This window comes from Thunnus albacares, chromosome 19, assembly GCF_914725855.1.
Source record: "Thunnus albacares chromosome 19, fThuAlb1.1, whole genome shotgun sequence".
NCBI lineage: Eukaryota > Metazoa > Chordata > Actinopteri > Scombriformes > Scombridae > Thunnus > Thunnus albacares.
In genome coordinates this window covers 9,976,479-9,998,544 of record NC_058124.1, presented here as the reverse complement: position 1 = coordinate 9,998,544, position 22,066 = coordinate 9,976,479, and the positions used below count along the sequence as shown (strand labels likewise).

Genomic DNA, 22,066 nt, shown 5'->3' with positions numbered 1-22,066 from the left:
GATGCGAGTTGCTTTAAATAGTTGAGATGCCATTTAAAGAGAAACAGTGTCTAGATCAGAATCACTCCCAGCAACACTGGAAAGGCCAATGTAGATTTAAATATTCGAGGGCTTAACATATCTGATAACAATTTATCGGCCGATATTCTTTTTTCTTTTTTCTTTTTTTTTTACCAGAAGCAAATAAGACACATTTTTGATATGGATCTGTTACACTTGGTTATTGATGAGTTCTGACCAATATATGTACTAAGTATCACATTATGAAGTTGGAAAATAAATATTTTAATGTCAAAAACATAACTCGAACAGCAACTACAACAATAAACTTCACTGGACTCATTATTATTATTATTATTATTATTATTATTATTTTTAGTTATTGTTGTTAACTATAATTGACAAGTTAGCATGGGCTCTTCATAGACAAGAACAAGAAAAACTAATTTTTCAGAGTTAAAATACCCTGTTACCAATGACATATCACATGCATTTTCATGTATTAATTTATTCACATTATCCATTTATCAGTAATCATGATTTAAAATACAGGACAACATTTTCCAACTACTATTTGTGTCAACAGATAAAAATTACTGTTTAAAAGTTTAAAAAAAGGTACCGTTACTTTACTCTCTCTGTAATAACAAAAATGTAGTCTCAGTTGTAAAAAATAAGTCCAAACTTCTCAATTTCAAGATTGTAATTTATTTAGGACATTTTGTTGTGCCTTCCGATGTATCAGTCAGCCTCTAAAAAGGAACTTGGGCAGTAGCTATGGCAGCAAGTTATTTAATTATTATTGAAATAATATTCTGCGGTTTCCTGTCACATATTTTAGACTTGGTGTGAGTTTGTTTGAGGGCACTCTAATTAACTGAATAACAAGACTTTGGTTTTGCTTTTCACTGTAGATAATTAACCAAGGCTCCATTTTTTTATAGAAAGAGATATGGAGTAAACAGTATTCTCAGGTATTACTCCAATTAAATGTTCTAAAACACAATTTTTTACTTTGGAGGAATGATGCCCAACCTTGTTTTACAGGATGCCTGGAAAGCTGAGTTAAATTATAGAGGGAGCATGAAACTGAGAGTTTGTGTGTGAAATGAGTCCCTGCCATTTGGCCCAATCTCTCTGCCCTTACCATCTTCCCTTTGACCTATTCCATCCTCCATCTAGCCGCCTCTTTCACACTTTCTTAAACTCGCTTCCTGCCTCTCCCCCATCTCATCTAGTAAAGGAGAGAGGCCGCCTCCTCCAGAGAAATGCCATTTCCTCTGTGGATGTTGCTACTGCTCTAAGCCGTTCTTTCTCACACCATTTCACTCACAAGTGTTTTTCTTCTTTTTTCCTTTCCCTCATTCTGTGGGAGGAAGCTGAGGGGAGGATGCAGGCCCAAGTGGAAACCTCCGAGGCTGAAAAATAAAGCCAACGCCAAAGTGCCAAAAACTGCAGTTTCTAGAATGGCCACTTGAGGCTGGCTCCAAAAGCGAGGCAATCCCCATAGCCTTCCATGTTAAAATGCCCAACTTTACAGCAGAATTAAACATGTTTACAGCCTGGTACAAAAAACGGTTTTGGTCTCTATACCTAATTTCCCTGTTCATGACAACTGTACGGGGGTGAATTTTTATATAACTCACTCATTTAAATTTTATTAAGGCTTAAAGTTATGCATAATTAAGGGCGTGGCCGCCAATGACTGGTGGGTGCCCTCACAGGCAAGTCACTACCACAGTAACAATGTTGGTTGGGTGACATAACGATAGCAAAACCCTGGATTCACAGAGTGTAGGCGTAGACATAGCCGTCACTATTTCAGTGTGTTTTCAGTTCATGAAAGTTAATTGTAACATTTTTGTCGCCTAAAAAAGTCTTGTTCAGTGTTTGATTGTACTAATCAAAGGGGTCGGATGTTCAGTTTTTTCTGGTAAGTACAATTTTTAAAATGATTTTAAACTTGTTTTTCGCTAGTGAAAATTGGCATTAGCATTATCACAGTTAACCATAGACTGTAAATGCACTGTGCTAACTAAGCCAGCAGCTAGCATTAGGGTCAGCTCTACTCTCATGAGCCACAAGTGACCATATTATAAATCCAAGATGGCAATGGTCAAAATGCAAACTCAAAATGGGAGTCCACAGATTATTGGATGACGTCACGGTGGCTACAGCCAGTATTTTTTACAGTCTGTGGATGGGCCAAACACCCAGTCAGCGGGTAGAAAAGCTGGGACGTGTACTTCTCCGTCCACTTGTTTGGTACAACATTGTTGCATCATGTCCTTGGCTGCCTGACCTGACAGCCTCCCTGCCATGTGTTGAACTCTCCTCTGCCTTTACCCTCTTCTTTCTCACCTCACTTTTATCCACCCCCCTCCTTTTCTATTTCAATCTCAATCTAGTGTCCCTTGAGACGGAGGAAAACTCAGCAGGATCAGTAGGCAGCTTGTGCTGGGATTCATTCATTCACTCAAACTGGCTATATGAAACAATCACGTGTTGTTTTTCTTTTTTTTTTAACAGTAACTCCCAGGTGGAGACTCACTCATCATCGATGACTGACAGAAAACCATTAACCCTCCGCTCTCCCTCTTTCTCTGCCGCCTTTCTATTCTACGTAAACACATGCTGAAAAGTCATGCCGGAAATTACAGTCAAGCCCCCTCTTTTGTGGTAATTAGTCATAAAATATGACACGCGATGCACGTGCTCCGCCACGTTGTTGCCAGCTTGTTCACTATTCCATCATCACCACTCCAGTGAAATTGAGCAAGTAGAAAGGGAGTATATTAGCTGCATGATTGAGATGGGAAAGGTACATGCGCCTCTGGGAAGTTGATTGATCAGGCGAATAGTGTAATATCCTTTGTGATTGCTTGTATGTACAGTGTATGTGTGTAAAAAAACAGGAGAGGAGATACATGAGAAAAAGAAAGACAGCCTTGTGAAGAGGGCCAGCTGTTTCCAGTATTATAAGTTTCAAGGATATTGGGGTCACAGAGTTTCTGCCTGAGAAGAGACAGCTTTTCATTATAAGGCAAGTGGGAGGTCAGGCCAAGTCATTTCACTCCTACTCACACACACACAGCACGTTCACAGACTGAGCGAGATGGTAAATGGTAAGCAGACTCCCCAGAGAGCCTCCCGACTTTTATCCCCTCGTTAGGTTAGCTTAATCAACAGCCGATCAATGAGTGCTACATCATAATATGAACAAATAGTGATAGGTGATTTAAAACACCAAAGAGCTTTAATTACTGATCAATGTTTGCTGTGTGTATGCGTGTGTTCACTGTAATAGCATCTGCCCACACTCCCTTGCCATTTTATAGTTGACAGAAAGATGAAACATTTTTTCACCTAAGCTCTAACAGAAGATTTTGAATATTAAAGACTTCTCAGTTAATTTTTATCAGCCTCTTGCTGGTTGATAGCCTCCAGTCCCTTATCAGAGGGTAAGTTCACATCCAGGTAACTTCTCGCCTCACTCGTGCCCTCAAATAAGCTGTGCTGATGTTTGATTGAGGCTGGATAGATGATGAAAGAAAAATCCCTGGTATGTTTTATTATAAGGTAACATGGCATCTTCTTTCTCATGATATAGCCGCTGTAGTGTGCTGTGAATCTAATTTTGCGGCCACCGATCTCTAAAGAGATGTTCCTTTTTCGGGCGAGGATTCTGTCTCTATCTGAGCTGCGTAGATCACTCTTGGAGAGCTGGAACGAAGCGCTCTGCCAATGCAATGCAGTCCAAACAGATCTGGCAGGGTAAGCAAGAGTTTAGGGAACCAACATGTGATGTATTAGACAAAAAAAGCCATTACATTATCACCTTGAGTTCCTTCTTCCAGGTGAGCTAAACGAATATCGTCCCTCCAGTTCAGCAACCATAGCTTCCAGGTGCTCACATTTCTTGAGGCAGAGAGATAATGATTTATTTGCATCACTCACAACTCTGGAGCTTCACCGTGGGTAATCGTTATCTGTTCCATACAGATAATGACTACCAGCTACGTGCATAAATGCTTGATCGATTTGGCATCTGCATTTTGGAAATAGCTTTCCATGGTGGACTCAGTGAACCGAGCCAACACTGAGGTGTCCGCATCGTCCGTAGGCACAGTTTGTTGGATATCAGTCACTTCTTCCTTCTCACATGAAGTAATGCTTTTGGAAAACCAAGGTGTGCTTTGGCAAGAACACAATATTTACTTTCTGCCAAAAAATGGTGCAACTATGTAGTTTTTCCTGTTCATTTTTCGTTGTGATAAGGAAGTAAAATGCAGAGTTAAATTACAATGTCTTGATCATGTCACATGGTTCCTCACCTAGAAAATCAAAAACACGAGATGATGTGCTTTTTGTTTTTGCTTTGATGGCATTTTTGTGTTTTCTATTGGAATTTCAATTGTGTCAGCAATGTCAGATTAGGTTATTCTTTTCTCTTTACAGTGATCAGTTCCATTTTTCATAAATAAATATATTATTTTTGTCTCAGCCACCTCATATGACAGACATATACACGAGAATGCACTGGAACTTGATCGGTTGGATCCATGGAAGGAAAAAACATACTAATCATAGTATTTTTTATGTCAAACAAACAGAGATGGAGTGGAGGAGGTCCCCTGGAGTTAAACAGGGATACATATATTTGTTGTGCAATACAACACTAATTCATTATCATTAGCTGGAGTTAATCACCTGTGCAAACACTTTACTCACCGAATTGATTTTTTTAAACAGCCAAGAAAAGAGAAAGGCCATCAAGATCAGGGTTATTTCTCTGAGCCTCTAAGTAGGGATTACAGTGTTCTTACCTCAATGGTAGTGTATGCAGTCTGTCAGGACAGCTTAAGGTAATGTTTATGTAGATTTACTTAAATTTACATGTAATTTACGTCTGCCTTTTTTCACTTTGCACTTACCTGCCTTAAAGTTTAAAAAGCATCCCAGCCTTTACACATCAAAGTAATGCTTTTTCAAGTGTTGTCAGTGTGACATTTTGCTCAGTTCCATTAACAAATACATGGATGATGCTTCACACCTTGTTTGTCTTATTCTCGCCAAACACATATAATTGCTGGTTGTTACCCTGTCAGCAGATGTGTAAAAACAAAGATACCTAGAAAGGAAATGTGTAAATCTGACCACTGTGACACTTTCAACACATGTATTTCTGTCTACATTTATTCAAGCACATAAGAGTGTGTTTGTTTGTGTACTCACTTCATACATAATACACACATCATGTAATGTCCAAGACATATTTACAGTATCATATTTCCTAGCAGCAAACATAAAGTTTGAAATTTTAGTTAATTGAATACGCAAGTTTTTAGTTGTGTTAGTGTTTTGTTTTGTTTTGTTTTGCATCCAACTGAATGCACTGTGGCATGCATTAGTACACACTCAGCAGTGTGTATGTGTGTGTGTGGTTTATCATAGGCTACTTTCGTACAAATTTCAGACTAAAGACCAGTTAATTGGGGACGGCTTGTCCAATTAGAAACAAAGGCCATGTCCCCAATTGGTAAAAAGCTGCTTTTTGGGTCAGTGGTTAAGTTGAGGGTTATGGTTAGGGTTAGGCTTGTAGGTTAGTGGTGGTTAAGGTTAGGATAAGTCACCAGGAAATTAATGCATGTCAGTGTAATGTCCTTTGAAGTGATGGAAACACAACTGTGTGTGTGTGTGTGTGTGTTTGTGTGTGGCTGAAGAGCCAAGTTGCTGTGATTGCGATCCACCATGTTGTTATTGAGCCGAGGAGACAGATCTGAGCCTGCGGTGTCAAGGGCTAGATGGATGTCAGCAGCGTGGGTTAAAATGTGTTTCTGCCTGCAGTCCTCGGGTGATTTCCACAGCGCACTGAGCAGAGTGCACAGTCCTTGCCAGGGGGCACCATTACTGCCGCCGTGTGCAGGAGAGATGTGGCAAATGTACCTGGATATGATCCACAGTGGGGCTACAGAAACAAGACATGACTCCCCTCTCTTTTTGTCCTGTTGCCTCTACTGCTTTTTGATCTCACATTTCCTGTCTGGTTACAAAATCTATATGTTAGAGATCACACAGGAGCAGTCTTTCCCTACTGTGAGTGTTGTAAAAGGCAGTTTTAAGCTCAGTGAACAAAGCATCACACACAGAGCACTGTTGAGCATTCTCATTCCACATTCAGAGAACGAAAAGCCCTGAAGGCACTGGATGCAGTAATTGATGCATATCATTGGGCCCTCTAAATTTGATGTTCTTTTTTGCCCAAGTGCAAATGGAAGATTTTAACCATCAGACTTGACACCTGTTTTTCATTACTGTAGTATTCATGCAACAGCATCATATTTCTCCTGGACTTAGATAAACCCCGTGTAAGCTGACTAATTTGGACTAATGATTGTTGTGATTCATATCTATTTGCAGACTTAAGAGTAATACTACTGCTAATAAAATTAATTTGTGGCAGTGAAACCAGAGTGGAATTGTGTGTATGTGAGCAAGCAAGCATCCCCTCCTCATATTTAACCACAAGTGGTTTGTTAAATGCCAATAATTAACCCGTTAGTGGCAGTGTAATTTTCCCGTCATTATCATTTAGGCAAAATGTCACAGACGATGGCTGCCAAAAGAACATACCCTAAAGAAGCACGGTTTCAGTGACTGTGAAATTGAAACTGCAGACTAAGAAAGTAGAGGGAAGTGGTGGAAAGAGAAGATATGGTTGAAGGCCCGGGATGTGGTGTTTCAAACAGTGGCGGAGGGTCACTGATGCAGCTAATCATGTAAGTTCTGAGGCTTGCAGGTTGGAAGAAATAAAGAAACAGCCGACTGACTTTAAAAGGGAGGTCAAAAGCACATTAGAGCACGCAGAAGCAGCACCACAACTTCTAGAGGAGGAGAGGGGTCTGCAGCACTTTCACCACCTGACTGCATGCTGTAGAGACACCGCTGCTGGCTGCTACACACTGCAGCATGACAATGATCAAAATGCAGGTGGAAATGTCTTTATGTACAAAAGACAGAATGCTCAGAACACAAGATTCGTCTCTGAAGTGTGAATTTCACGTGTGAATGTATATACAGTAAGTGCCTGTATTTATTAACAGTTGACTCAAAATATATATTTAATTATGCGTTTTATTTGTCACTGACTTGGTCTCAACACATTTACAGCAAAACTAGTTTTTTTGTGTTTGTATTGCAAGAGAGAGACTGAGAGGAGAGAGGAAGATGGTCTCGTTCGAACTGCCGTTCAGTCCTCTGCTCTCTGTGATCACATACGCTGTGTTTTTAAAGCAGCTGAATTCACAGTATAGTTCTCATTTACATATTTTTCTGTTTCTGTTGTCAGACCTCACAAGTAGTGACTACAGAAGTAGTGGAAGTAGTGGGAAATGATTACAGCTCATAAATACTACCTGTCAACCAGCAGTCATTACCAAGCTGCACTGCAGATAAAATATTTTATGCTCAGTACATCATCTCACAAAATGAACAAAAATACAGGTAATGATAGCAGCAAAGCTGCTGCAAACATGTATTCAGTATGCTTGTAAAACAAGGAAGCTGGAGGCAAAGACTCTAAACTATATTAGAAATGTAGCTGAAGAACAGATGCTCCACTTTTGAAACATTTCCAATTGACATTAAAACAGCGACAGATCCATGGCACGGCTAGAATGTGACACAGCTGGATTCTGTGGACATAAGGAGTTGAGGTTAGGTAAAGATTGTGGTCTTGGTTTAGGAATAAATATAAGTGACTTGAAGAATAAGACAAGACAAGTTTACTTTTGTAACAGAAACCATAATCTTCCCCTAAAATGCAACAAAAAACAGGCTGCGTCACAGACTATGGGTAATTGGACATGTGTCAGTTGATGTCAATAGCACAAGCTGGACATGTCACACAAACAGATAAAGTAGTCAAGGTACAGTAACCTGGGAGGAAATATGATGAAAACGCTGCTTTACCAGAGAGTTGATATGCATCAATGCATGGAAATACAACAGTGGCATTTCCCAGTGAGATGATGTATGCTATACAGTGCTGGTGTGTGTAGCCTGTAATATCGTGATAAGAAAACAAAGCAGTGCCTATTCATGCATGGAAACACACACACTCAGAGCCCACTCAAAAATAAGTAAGACATTGTCAAAAAAATCAGCTTTGTCAGATGGAGAGGTCTTCTAATCAAAGAAGATTTTATATAATAATATAACAATAATACAACAGTGAACTAACATAATAACATTGGAGGCTTAAAAAACAAGACAATGAAGTTACTTTTCATCCTGAGGAGTGTCAGATCTCTGTAATAGCCTGCTCAACATGTTCTACCAGTCGGTGGGCAGCACACCGCTCTCTACAGCCGCGAGCTGGGGAGGAAACATCAAGGCAGGGGCTGCAGGAAAGATTAATAATCCCGGTGAAAAAGGATGGCTGTCTTGTCAAGGCTGGACACCCTGGAGGCAGGAGCAGGCGGGGAGGATCAGGACTAAAGTGAACTCCATCTTGGACAACACCTCCCAACTGTCTGTGCTGTGAGGAGGTGGGAGGCTGAAGACACCCGTGAGGTGTTAGACTGAGTGCTTTAGGCTCTTCTTTGTGTCACAACCATTACACTGCTCAATGCTTCATGTTTAAAGGGCCCCAGTTCAAGCCTACTGGGAGGGGAATGACAGGAATGCTGGACTGAACTGAAGTGCCGTGGCATCTTTCATCTCCATCAGCACTTTCTGTGAGATGATACATATTATCTGCACATGAGGAGACCTGTATGACAGTTTACCTGTTCATAACCCTTGGGAAATACCGATAAAAATCATTGTTTAAATATTCTACTTCTGCCCTGGAGCTTATGACATGGAACAGCTGTTAACAGGCACCTTCTGTATGCATGCTACTTTGCTATTTTTTTCGTTAGTTAATGAATTAGAATGTGTACCTGTGGAGTTTTTAATATACAACTCACATTTACACATAATTTACACTACTGAAAAACCACTTAAATATCATCAGCTTTCACATATTTCTTGTATTGTTGTAATTTGTGTGCTTGGTATGGTATTTCTGTAGCTGTATGTGTTTCACTGTCAATATGGCATAGATACTGATTATTTTATTATTAATTTTCATTAGTTATGTACATAATTGATGCAAAGGCTGTATAGAATCCACTCTTTGTTTGAAGTTATATATTTTTTTTTTACTTAAGTGCTATTTTTACATTGCTGATAGTGTATTTTGTTCAAGCACTTATGCTGCTATCAAATTTCCCCGTGGGATTGCACGTATCTTTTTGTCCTTATCTGAGAGATGAATTTTGTGTGACAGCATTATGTGTGCAAATGTTGTCGGGACCTTAAACTATGCCTTGTGAGATCCCAAAGGTGATGTACTGTGTGCTGAAAAAATGATGATTTGCATGTTGTGACAGAGACTGTTTGGTTGTGATCTGATGTGAGCCGGCTCTGAGCCGAAACTGAGATACCCAGCACTGCTTAAGGCAGTTAGTTAAAATTGCATGAGTTACTGATTTAAATGTTCCTATATGGTCTAAAAAAGGTTAGAATCAAGCATTTTTCTGCTTCTGTTGTTCAAAGGAAGTCATTAGGCTTCATTAAATGTATCACTATTGATGGGCCTCTAGTAGCACTATGGAGCAGGTTTTTTTAATGAGTGGGTTCTCGTTCGGTTTGTCTTGCGCACAAGAGCGCAAATGCACACGAGTGATGCAATACACAGTCACTGTACAGTCAATACACAATAATTTCTTGATATTGCACTGATCAACAGGTGGTGGGAATACACCAAGATATGCAGCAATGTGCCAGAAAAGGGAGGGAAGAAGAAGGCTGTTAGCAAGTTAACAACATAAAAGACACATTTGGACACATTGGATTGACATCAATGATACACACAATTCATTATTTGTTTACCAAAAAAATTTCACCTTAACATACTTAAACACTTATGAATAGTAACCAGTGTTTGATGCTTACCTAATTCTAGTAGTTAGTTGTTGATGAAATGTCATAATTTATCATAGCTTACCCGCTTTCCTTGTGTTTCTTTTCTGAATTTGATTTTCTGATTGCAAAGCCTTGTGAATGTTGTTCACCAGTCACCAACATCAGAGTGTCCCACCCACTCATGAAGACACATGTAACATAACGACAAACGAGAAGCTGAGCATGATGTTTACTTTAATGGATAACCTTTCTCAATCATATACAGTTTCACTGGCAAGGCTGTGTGGGAGACTGGAAAAATGCAGACTTAATTGTAATAATTGTGGAGAGTTATTACAATATTAAAAAAAAAAAAAGAGTGGTTGGATTTTTCTATCAAATGTTTACAGATCCCCTATAGACATGTTTTAAGACGTGAATGTTTTTGGATGTAAAAATACTCTGCTTGGAATAATAATTTATGTCTCATATGGTTTCTTCACAAAAAAGTTAAGATAACTTGTTAAAAATTCTTAAAATAAAAATCTCCTCCGTCTCCCTCATTGAAAAATTAAGGATCTGTGAAAATGAAAATATTGTCTCTTTCAAAAGTTTCACTGCTGGGTACAAGATGCCTCCTACTTCACTGAAAAGTCCGGTCCCTATATAGTATGTGCATTGTAGGCTTTAAGTTTCCACATCATACTTTTATAAGTTGCATACTGCACCATGATTGGCTCCAAACTAGTTGTGATGTCACAAATTATGCTTATAGGTCCGCCCCCTTAAGCTCCAATTCTCTGGGAGAGCAGATAAACTTTCCCCCTTCAGCAGATGAATGTAAAAACAGCCTTCAAGTGTCAAACTCTGCACATGCAGTGCATCATTCTGCTCAGTGAAGCTTAAACATCCAACTGAAGGAACAAGAACAAAAACATATTTTTGCGTGGAGGAGGACTTAATAATAAAACACCTCAAAATGCCTCATATTGTACACAAACTACTCATGTAGTAGTGGTTTCTACCTAGAGACCAGCAGCAGTAGTGCTGGCAAGCTGTTATGGCCGGTGAAGGTTGCAGCTCTATTGGAAATAAATGTTTATTTACTCACCTTCATGGTTGTGGAAGTACTGGTGAAGTTTGTATTTCTGCACAGCACAAAGAGACATAGCTAGCACAGCCATACTCTGTAAATCTCCACAACAAGATAAACAGCTAGGAGTTGGCCCCTAAAAGGGTAGAGCTTGTGTTCAGAGTGTTGTAAAGCAAAACAAATAAACAATTACTTTTATTAAATACCCTTCAGGGAGTGTGATCATTAGACAAAATGTGAGTCTGTTGGATAAAATTAGAGAGAAGATGATCAGACGTGATAAGAAAATTAGAATAATTGTTTTCCTGCTTGAACTTAAAAGGAAACTTTGGGATTTTTCAACCTGGACCATATTTTCCCATCATTTTGTGTCTAAGTGACTAATGGGGACAACAATTTTTGAAACTGGTCCAGTATTGAGCGAGAGAGCTGCAGCCAGCAGCCGCAAAATGGGCTGCAATGTAATCCTTTTGGACAATTGCATCCTGTCAATATGTGTCCAATAAAAGTTTTTGCCACTGACAGGCTCAGTGTCATTATTAAGTGTCTGACATTATGGAAAGGACCATAAGGAGATATAAAACGTTTTTCTTTACCTTTTGCTTATTCTGGTCTGTTTGTTATTGTGTTTAATCAAGTCTCGCTCAGAAACCTCATGAGAGTTGAGTGGTTTGTACTTTTTCATTCAGTTAAGCTTGTAAAATGTAATGCATATAGCAACTTTTAGCCAATAACTTTGATGCAAATCATCTCAACTTTTTTCTGCCACTGCAGTGTCAAGTAGGTCTGGGTCACTACAATAGCAAGTAAATGCAACTTAAGTACTTAAATACACAGACGGTTGTATTTATGACTTTCAAATTCTGAAGTGGGAGGTTTTTCAATTTTATATAGTAGCTTTTCTGATAAATCTATCTTTGCATTACAAATGGATAAGCTGTTGAAATGTTTGAAACATTCAGATATCAGCCAAGGACTTTATTCACCACCAACACTCTGATAAAAAGATGAGCTATTTCAAGACAGGCAACATGTAAAAAAATCTGGTCTTAAAGGCATATGTAATTCAAAGTCCATTTAACAGATTTTGAAGCATTGTTTGTTCTCCTAGATTTAACACTAGATATTAATTCTGGTTTATTACAACTTGGCCCATTATTTCTATGGCTATGATGACATTTTTTAGTAATTACTGAAATATGAAACATGGCAACTTCAGTACAGTCGAGTCTGACAGGTCAAGAAGAACAAGTAGTTGGATAATCAGTTGTAAGGAAGCCAAGAGTTTTTCCAGATTATCTAAACCATTTTTCTCACGGCTATAACTAAAAGTCAACGAGGCTGATATGTTGGTAATAATCACTCATTGTGTATGAAACCTGTGTTCACACAGTTTCTGCAGGGACAGAAGGTCAAAGTTGAACCAGGAATCAGTCTGTAAACTGTGATGGATGTTTATGATGGACGGTTTGGCTTGTTTTCTGGCTAACCGTCTGATTGTCTGACTGCTCTTGTTTCATGCCTTGTCTGGCTTCTCTTCCCAGATCTCAGCAATTAACTAAAAAAAAAAAGGAGAAAAAGCGATAGGAATGATGACTAAACGCTACAAAAATAGGAATGCCTCACATGGTACATTCAGTTCACATGCAACTTCTGTGAACTTAGATTGTGCGTCATTTGAGTGCAATAGTTCAGGGATGTACCAATGTTGGAGCAATGTACAAATTGTGTATTAATGCTCCCGTTGTCTCCAGAAAGTATAGTTTTACCCCTCAGAGCAGTGATGTATGAGCTGTGTACAGTGTGTGTGTGTGTGTGTGTGTGTTTGTGTGTTTGTTTGTTTATGCATGAGTGAGTCATGGTGACGGGGTTGCTCGTGAAGTAGGCACTCTGGCACTATGACAGAATGAGGTCGCCCCGCTGCAGAATGACACGCTCAACATGTCAGCCTCTCTCTCTCTCTCTCTCTCTCTCTCTCACACACACACACACATACACACACCTCACCATGTCCCTGAATAAGTCAGCTTGGATAATGGTGAAGCCTTTGGCTGTGAAACACTGCCCCACTCTCAAACACACACATAAAACACAGAAGAGAGAGTGTGTATAGGTACACAAAATAGTGATATGGTTATGCATGAGTCCAAACTGAGTCACAGTAAAGAAAGTCCTTATGGGTATTTTTGCTTCCTTACAACTCTTACCAAATTATATGCAACGTCTGAAGAGTTTTATTCAAACTAAGTTGCATACTGCTCGTTGGAATAAAAAACAGGACAAAGATAGCAAGTAAAGTTTCATTTGGCACAACGTGTGGCACAGCGTAACTCATGTTGCATCATGCTTTGATTATTCAGACAAGTACACCTGCTGTTTAACTGTTATTTAACACAGTAGCGTTCTACAGATAGTGGCGGTGTGTCATTTCTAGAACAGCAACAACACATACCGGTCACCGTGAATTGAAAAATACAACGGAGGGTGAATGTGTGTTGGGGGAGAGAACAACAGCTGATGATGAAAGTAAAGCTTGTGTTTACTGAGCATCAGGTGTACAGTAGAGGAGAAACATAACAGAACTGAACTCAGGAGCTCCAGATTTCATAGGATATCCTCAAGGTGTTGGCGTGCTGTCAGTCATTAGGCATTACTCATTCCAGCTGAAGCCAACACTTTTTCGTTTTGAGATTTAAAAAAAAAAAAGAAAAACAGTGAGAATGTGGTATTGTTTTTTCAGTGTTGAAATGCTCATTCTTGTGTCAGCAACATAAGATTCGAGCTTTGTTCTGCAAATGTTACTGTGTTACCAAATTATCTTTTGGGATTTTATCAGATGAGAAATTGAACATTTAGATTGAGATTTTATGAGGTCAATTTATCAAGATAATATGTGAAAATGTGTTCCAACTTACTCCTTACAGTAGTTAGTTAGTAGAAACCAAGCATTTCTCTCATGGCCAAGGAGCATATCATTAACAAACTACTTCTGTTTGTGAGGTTACAGGTTACGTAAGAAGCCCCATTCACGAATATGTAGTATTTCAGCAGTATTGGAAGCCAGTGCTAGATGTTATAAGAGTTTAGGGTAAGCTCTGTCCTGCTTTTTTACTGGATTTGTGGAAGTTTGCAATTCAGCATCCCCAGCCAGCATTGCCCCAGATAGCATTACATTTGTCTGACACACCGGTTTCTCATCACCCTAAAAGCCTTTTTCTTTTAGAACATTAAAAGTGAAAACATACTGTTTGAAAATACAAACACGTATGTAAGAACAACAACCAAAGATTTCAATATTATTGCTTTGGAAACATTAAACGTCACCCCAAGACAGTGTTCCTAACCAGCTCATGGAGCTACATGGCTACAGCTAATCAAAGCTGTCATTTCAGCCAGAACACTTGGTGGTGGTCGTGTAGAAATGAGAAACCTGCTATTGTCTACCTAAATCAAAGACCCATTCTTTTAAAAAACTTCCAAAAATTTGAGTGGTAAATCTGTCACTGTTATTTTTTTAAACTGTGCAAGGACAGAAAGCTTGACAGGTGGAGTGACAGTAATGAAGCTTAATGAACAATCAATTGCAAATTGAGCATACTCCTGTTGTCGTGAGCTTGGACTCTCAAGTTCAGATTAAGTTCGAACACCAGCAAATGCGACCTTTACGTCTGGAGTCTATGTGGAAGCAAACATCAAAGGCCAACTGTTGGTATGTGACCTGATTGTGAAAGTGTTCCACAAGGCAGCAGATGATTCATTTCATATAAAGCTGTATCACCTCACCAAAGTTCTTTGAGGATAAAATGTAGACATAATAGTCCTTTCTATCTCTATGCAGATCGATTTCACTACAGTGTTCGCCAAGACACTCACTGCCGGCAAGCAGCTGATAGAGGTAAAAGACTTTATTGGCATCATAATCAGAGTACTTTGTAAGTCTTGCTATCTAATGCAGAGTATGTGGAGTTTTACAAAATTATAGAGTACTTCCAATATTGGAAGAGTGGTTATAGTTTAACACTGACTGTTCAAACTTTGTTTGGACTTCCTTGCCCTTACAGTGTGCCTTAGTGTTTTTTTTATTGTGCTGCACTGCACTTTAGGCCTGTGTAGTGCATCAAAGGGCCTATAAGATTGAGCCAAGTTCTGCTGAATAAAACATTTAGCAGCTGATCCTGGCAAACACTAAAGCACAAGGAAAAGAAAGGAGAACTTTCCTCTCGTACTTTTTTGTGTCTTTTATTTTCATTTGTGCGTGCAAGTGTGTGTTTGTGTGAGTGTGTGTGTGTGTGTGTGTGTGAGTGAGTATGTGTGTGGCAAAGGTTGAAGTACCTTCAGGTCGCTCTCTATCTCTCTTCTTGCCCAGTGTAGCTCTGCAGAATGGAGTTGTGTTTTGATTATTTTTACTTGTAGCATCTCTGCACTTCTGCACACTGTCAGAGTAATGCATAGACCTTATCTTGGAGAGAAACCTCTCTGCATATGAACTACAAAAGGATATCACTACAGATTCTGGTGGTCGGGGAGAGGGATGGTAAGGGGGGGGGGGGGGGGGGGGGGGTGCAGGGGGGAGAAGAAAGACGAAGGGATTAGGTCACTTGAACAGTTGATAAGGCCAAAAACGGCTGCAAAAATTTCCCCTTATAATTTAATAACATTCTTGGCTCTTGTCTCTTGGGTTTTGCATTTCATTACAAAGATAGGATAAAGTATTGAATAGTAATATGTTGAACAGTAATAGGATGAATTTTAATGAAATGAATGAGGATATTTTTTTGAACTTTTAGACGCCATTAAAAAGGGCACAAAACCTCATGGTGCCCCAACAAAGCAGCAAGAATGAAACATTATTGTCGTAAATAGTATTGAATATTTTCCAGAACCACCACTTCTTCAGTATTAACATGCAGTTTCTCAAAGGCTGCACTACACATCTGAATGTAATATATTCTGGGCAAAGTGTGCACACTTTATGTGAGCCAGACAGTGTGTATGTATCATACAACTGCTCTTGGAAAACTTTAAGGATAATTCTGGTTTATTATAGCTATGGTCATATTCTCATATTTCTCAATCTTTGGGCCATCATTTGGGTTATAATAACATTGCACTGACCAAAGAAATTGCTGAGATCTGGATATATGGTGACATTGCTACAACACTCTGCCTGAATTCTTTTTAGCGATGTCACCATATTCCCATATCTCAGTAATTAAAGGCGCCCTGTGGAGTTTTCTTCTACAAAACCAAACCTTTCGTGTATGTTCAGTTTCTCACCAATACACATCTTATCATCCTTGAGATCAAACATACATTTCCCTCCCCGTAAAACATTTTTAAAAAACCCAATTTTTCTGACTGTTTTGACTCATGCATCGTTCACATTAATCTTAACTAGCTGGCAGTCTTCTTTTTCTTTCCACTTCGTGAGCGCATTGCTATGTTTCTTTGCAAATCACCCGCCAGCTGTCGATTAGTAGAATAGAGGGAGACCAACTGTGTATCCTGTTGCTGGCATTGTAGTGTGTGCCAACGCTAACTGCTACTAGCGCCAAAAAACAACACAGGGTACCTTTAATCGAGTGAGTACAATGTCATTATTAGAAATAGAAACCACAGCCAAAACCATGAAAATAAGACCCAAGATTAGATAAACTGGAAAATTTCTATAAAAAGTAAACTTCTTTCTCTCCAAAATACTTTTTTTTCTTTTATTGTAGACCTTGTATATTTTTTCAGACAAGAAATCACTTAATTAGAATGCAGATTTTATTGATTCTGAGCATATGCTGTATTCACCAGGTTAGCCTTTCGGCTCAGTTCTTCTCTCCATAATATTGGCTTTCAGTGAGAAATGCCAACAGCCTACAGTACAGTGCACAGTGGACAAATGAGGGAAATACTAGTGACTCAAAGATCATCATCATGGTGAAACTCGATTCCTTACACTCTCTACGACTCTTTCACTTAAGCTTGATATACTTGTATGAACTCTGTAGTCTTGCTGAGTATCAAAGCACCATTCAGGTACAGTATCCTGCCAGTAATTCATAACAGCACATTCATTTACATGTACACAGTGTCCTCTCATTCTCTCTCTATGAGACACACACTGTGTCACACAGGCACACACAGACACACTCCTCACACTGCCAGGCCCAATCATGGTCCTGTGTGCCAACTGCTGCCCTAGGATAAAACCGCCACAGTCCTCATATATTTTAGATAATTGAACAAATTATGTACGCCTTGTTGTCATGTTCTGGGGTAAGTGTGGCTCCTAGCATTAGGTATTTGCCCTTATGTCTATTATTAATTGTGAAAGTTGTTTTTCCATTCTGTTTTGCTATACAGGCATCATTAGTCACATGGCAGATCTGCCATAGGCTACGCTTGTGACCAGTTAGCCAACCAACTACAGGGTGGAGAAAACTAGCAGTATGAGTGAATGTGAGTGATTGTCTGTGTGCGCTCATGAGTATGCGTGTGATACACATGCCTGTGTTTAGCCAGTAACAATAATCGTTAATACTTTATTTAAAATTACACTCAGGTTTTGAGTGTTTTGTCAAATATGAAAATAAAAAATGACAGAGGTCAACTAAAGCTTTATCTGTACCATTTGACACTCAAATACTGAATAGTGAAATTAAAAAATTAACAGAAAAAATTAGGTAAAAATCATCAACTTGAGATCTATGGCTGTGTGTTCTTCTCACTGAGATGGATTGAGTGCTCATCCCAATACACAACATCCTGAAGCAAGTAGATATATTTAAGAGGCTAAAGGATTGATTCAGCCTTTACATTCAGTAATCTTATACATCTGATACAGCTTGCAAGGGGAAATCCTCAGAATAACATGTCAGTCAACTCAAAATAATCCTCCAGTCAAACAGGAATGAATTCCATGCATATGACCTACATATGGCATTCAGTAGTGTGGAAGTGGGTCTTAAGTTTTAAATAATCCTCACACAGAAATGTAAATGACTCTTTCTTTTGTGCCTCAAATGGTGTTCTTTTCACTCCTCAGTGACCTCCATCTCCTCCTTCATCCCTCTTTTATAAAGCTTTGCATATGACTTACTTTAATTTTTAGTGACACTAAGATGACATCACTGCAACAGCACCACGGGCACCTAAGCATTAGAGCAAATGGAACAGATGGATCCCCATTATTCAATTAGTGGTAGCAAAGTTATGGTTTTGCTAACCCCACTTTTTCTCTTTTTAAAAACTTATTATGATACAGTCCCCATAATCAGGTAACTATATTTAAGCAGCCTATATCAATGATCATTTTACGATTTTCAGCAACTGACAAAAACAAGTAATAAAAAAGCACACATTTTTGGACCACCTTTTGAGTTGGTTGAATCCGTTACTGATTGATCAGCACAGCCTGACAGTGTAGTAAGTGAGAAACAGACAAACAGAGTGGAGCTTTTCCTCACAGTGTGAAAGTATCTGAATTAACAAACAGTCAAAAGTTCAGCGATGAAAAGTACTTATTTAGACTTCTTAAGTTTTAGTCAGACTTTGGATGGAATTATTTTTAAATACGAAGGCGCATTGCTCCATGTAATGATCTCTCCTTTCATCCAGCCGCTCTGCACTGTGCTTTCATTATTATGATTATTCTCTCATTTTCTCATACACGGTAAATGAGAGGTGCAAGTTTACATAAGGGGTGGTTTCACAGTAAGGTCTAATCCTCAACTAAAATGGCCCTTTTAAGTCTTGAGAAGCAAAAGTCATCTTCTGGGTTGTGAATTAAGATAGTCCTTGATTTGAAATAATGTTAGATAAGATAAGGTTAAGATTAAAATGATCTGCTTTTGAAGTTATGACTATTCATTTCTGTGTAACATTAGAACTACATCATTTAGTGGTGATATTGAGGATATCTCCCACTAAAACTTATGTGTGAAATAAACAGGTGGGATTGGAATTAGATAGTTGTTGTCAGGCCATTTCATTCATCCAATTTGTTTGTACTTTGTTGCAATTTTCAGACTTTGAAGATGGCCTTGTGAGTATTGAGAATAACAACCCTCAGGTTTAACACTGTTTAACCAAGTTTAATTATCCAAATCATATTGTGATGTGGTGCAAGGCTATTTCATTTATATTAATTGTTTTTCCTTGTTTGACCTTGAAGATGGCCTTGTAGCCTGCAGCCTACTACCATGTTAGGCTACATAATGTTTTTATAAATATAATTTCAAATATGAAATAGCCATTCTTCTACCAATCATTCCCTGTTCTGATCCACCCAATTATAAGCCATACTGTTCTTGATACATTCTTGGTTTTCATAGCACCCTTACCCCACTTATCTAGACTAGTGCAGATGGCTGTGTCTTGACTTAAACCAAGAGGTTAAGTTACACCAATTATGTATATTTCCAAGTTTGCTCCCCCATTTTAAAACATAATCCGGTGCCCATAAATGTCATTTAAAGGGCATTTCTAAGGCCCTGTTCACACCTGTATTAAAATGCATCTTGGGTGATCCGATCAGAAGTGGACAGGTCTAAATACAGGTATGAATGCATCCAAAATTGACCGAGGATGCATTGAGATCCGATCGCTCAGACCAAATTTGGAGTTGGTCTGGGCTGCATATGGCCACATTCTTTTAGTGGTGTATGAGAATGTGTCCTGGGCCACACTGAAGGGCCACCTACTCAACTGTCATCCTCTGCGTAAGTGGAAGTACGTTCCTATTTGCGTGCCAATGGCATCATATTAAAGTACGAAACAACAAGGGGGCTGGCGACCGGAGCAGAGAGTATGAAATTAGCAGTACAGCTGTGAATGTAGCAGTGCAGTGTGTGTGCAGTTTAGGATATTTGTCAGTGAATAAATGCTACAACTCCTCAAGAACCAAGCCAAGCTCCCGTGTCTTGCTTACCACCTGCTGATTAAAGTGAAGGGAGTCGGCCCCTGAAATTAGCAACAATGGGTTAGCCTAACCTGACCAGGCTCACTTAAGGTGGACTGACCTTTAAGGTGGACCAGCTATTCTCATTTTAGTGATAGTCTCAGCCACTCTTAACAGAGAAATGTCTGGCTGCTGAGTCTTTTCTAAGTTTTTTTCTCCTCTGCACTGCATGTGGTCTTTGCCTACGGATATGATGTACGTGTTTATTTGCATATACAGCAGGGAAGTGAGATCCAATCACAAGTGGTCACTTGAGACGCGTGTGGAGACGCATTCTAATGCCAGATGTGAACTTATGTACTTAGAGCTGTCCACTTATGATTGGATCTCCCAAGACGCATGTTAATGGCAGGTGTGAACAGGGATTTAGAAATGCACAGTACAAAAGTTGTTTGTACTATTCTTTTTTTACTTCAGCTAAACCTTTTTAACAACTGCTTTGTAATGTGAAAAGACCCCCAAAACAACCTTAAATTTCTAATTTTCCCCCACTACTGCATTTAAAAATTAAAGGGCTTAAATTAAAGGGAACATGGCAACTCTGGCATAGAGACAAGTAGACCTGCTGATGGAGATAATTCTAAAGTAAACACGAGAAATACACATACAACATGCAATTTTTGTTTTTAAGAGATTTTGGCTTTATTGGACAGCTTAATAATGATCTCTGGGTTTACTGACACACTCAATAATGCATGTATTTTTCAATTTGCTTACAACTTTTGCTAAGCACAAGCTGTTGGAATTGCAGCATCTAGCTTATAATCATTAAACATGGTGTATCGGTTATTATTGATGAATACTTACGTGGCTGTAAAGATCTAAACATTTTGGTTAATACAAAAGAGACTCTTGTAACAATGCTGCGCAATGCAATAGACTTTAACACAGTACAAAATACTAGAGCATAAAATAGTAATGGGTGCCATTAGGTATGACCAGTGGATAAGAAACGTTTATTGAACTTTAAAAATTCATACGGAATCACAGGGGCACCTCATAGGGACTGCATTATTTAAGATGTCTCAGTAGCTGAGCAGAGGTCCACTAAATAGAGAACAAATGTGATGGGTATCCTCTCACCACCAAGTCTGTGTTTAAATTAGAAAACATTTAATTTAGTTACCTTGAGTGCTGTGAAAAGGGTTTGGAAGATTGAGAGGATTGTATATAAGGCATAGAGGTATATTGGATTGGGATTGGTTCCAGGTGTCGGGAACCTGGGATTTCTTGCCCACATTCTGTCCATTTCCTGCCACAGCACTGAGATAGCCAAATCTCATTAATCTATGTAGGCAAATGCTAAATCAGCACAGTTTTCTAAGGATTTAAGCAAGCTAAAAATGCAACAGTATAGAATATAATTGTACATTGTTTATATGTACATCTGTACATTCATTGATTATGGAGACCACATAAAAACACAGATGTAATATATGTGATGTTCTCCACTGGTCTCTGAATAGTTTTGGAGCCTTCGGTTTGGATTTGCCAATGGCTGACAACTTTTCTCTTACTTTTTCTTACCACCACCATTGCTGTCAATAAAGACTAAAAAGTCCCCAAACATACTTGGAATCCTTTATTTTCAAGCTTTCAAATTTTAACAGCGTATACCCAACAAAGACCAGACCCTTCACTCCTCACATAAAATAAAAAAGAGCAAGAAGAGACACCACAAAAAGATAATAACATCTTTATATATCAATTGTACCTCTAATAAAGGTAATTGGTCAATGTAATCTAATTAAAGCTGCTAAGACATCCAGGCTATTTTTATATACTTTCTGGCAACACATTAAGCTATTTTATGAAAAATTTCCTTGAGATTATTTTAGACATGCACTATTATTTGTACAGTTCCCTAAAAAACACAGTTCTGGATTCAATGGGATGTTAATTACTTTGATCAATTCCTCATCTGAAACACATCTCTGACAATTCAGGTTTGGTTTTCTTTGGCTTTTGGTAAAGAAAAGGTAAAGCTGATGGTAGCTGATTAGAGGTAGAGCTGAAAGAAGTTGTAATGTATCATCCTTAGTATTTCCTTACTTAATGAACAGATAATATTG

The 22,066-nt window shown here is 38.8% G+C and overlaps 1 long non-coding RNA gene across 3 annotated transcripts in view; it reads left to right on the top strand.

Moving 5' to 3' along the window:
* The window catches only part of LOC122970511, a 240,315-nt gene that overhangs the window by 113,739 nt on the left and 104,510 nt on the right, over positions 1-22,066 (top strand). The window contains exon 3 of one of the 3 annotated variants that reach the window (XR_006399223.1): positions 14,883-14,939. The exons of the other annotated variants lie outside the window; for them this stretch is intronic. This is a non-coding gene — a long non-coding RNA (uncharacterized LOC122970511). The remainder of the gene's footprint in view (positions 1-14,882; positions 14,940-22,066) is intronic. 3 annotated transcript variants of the gene reach the window in all.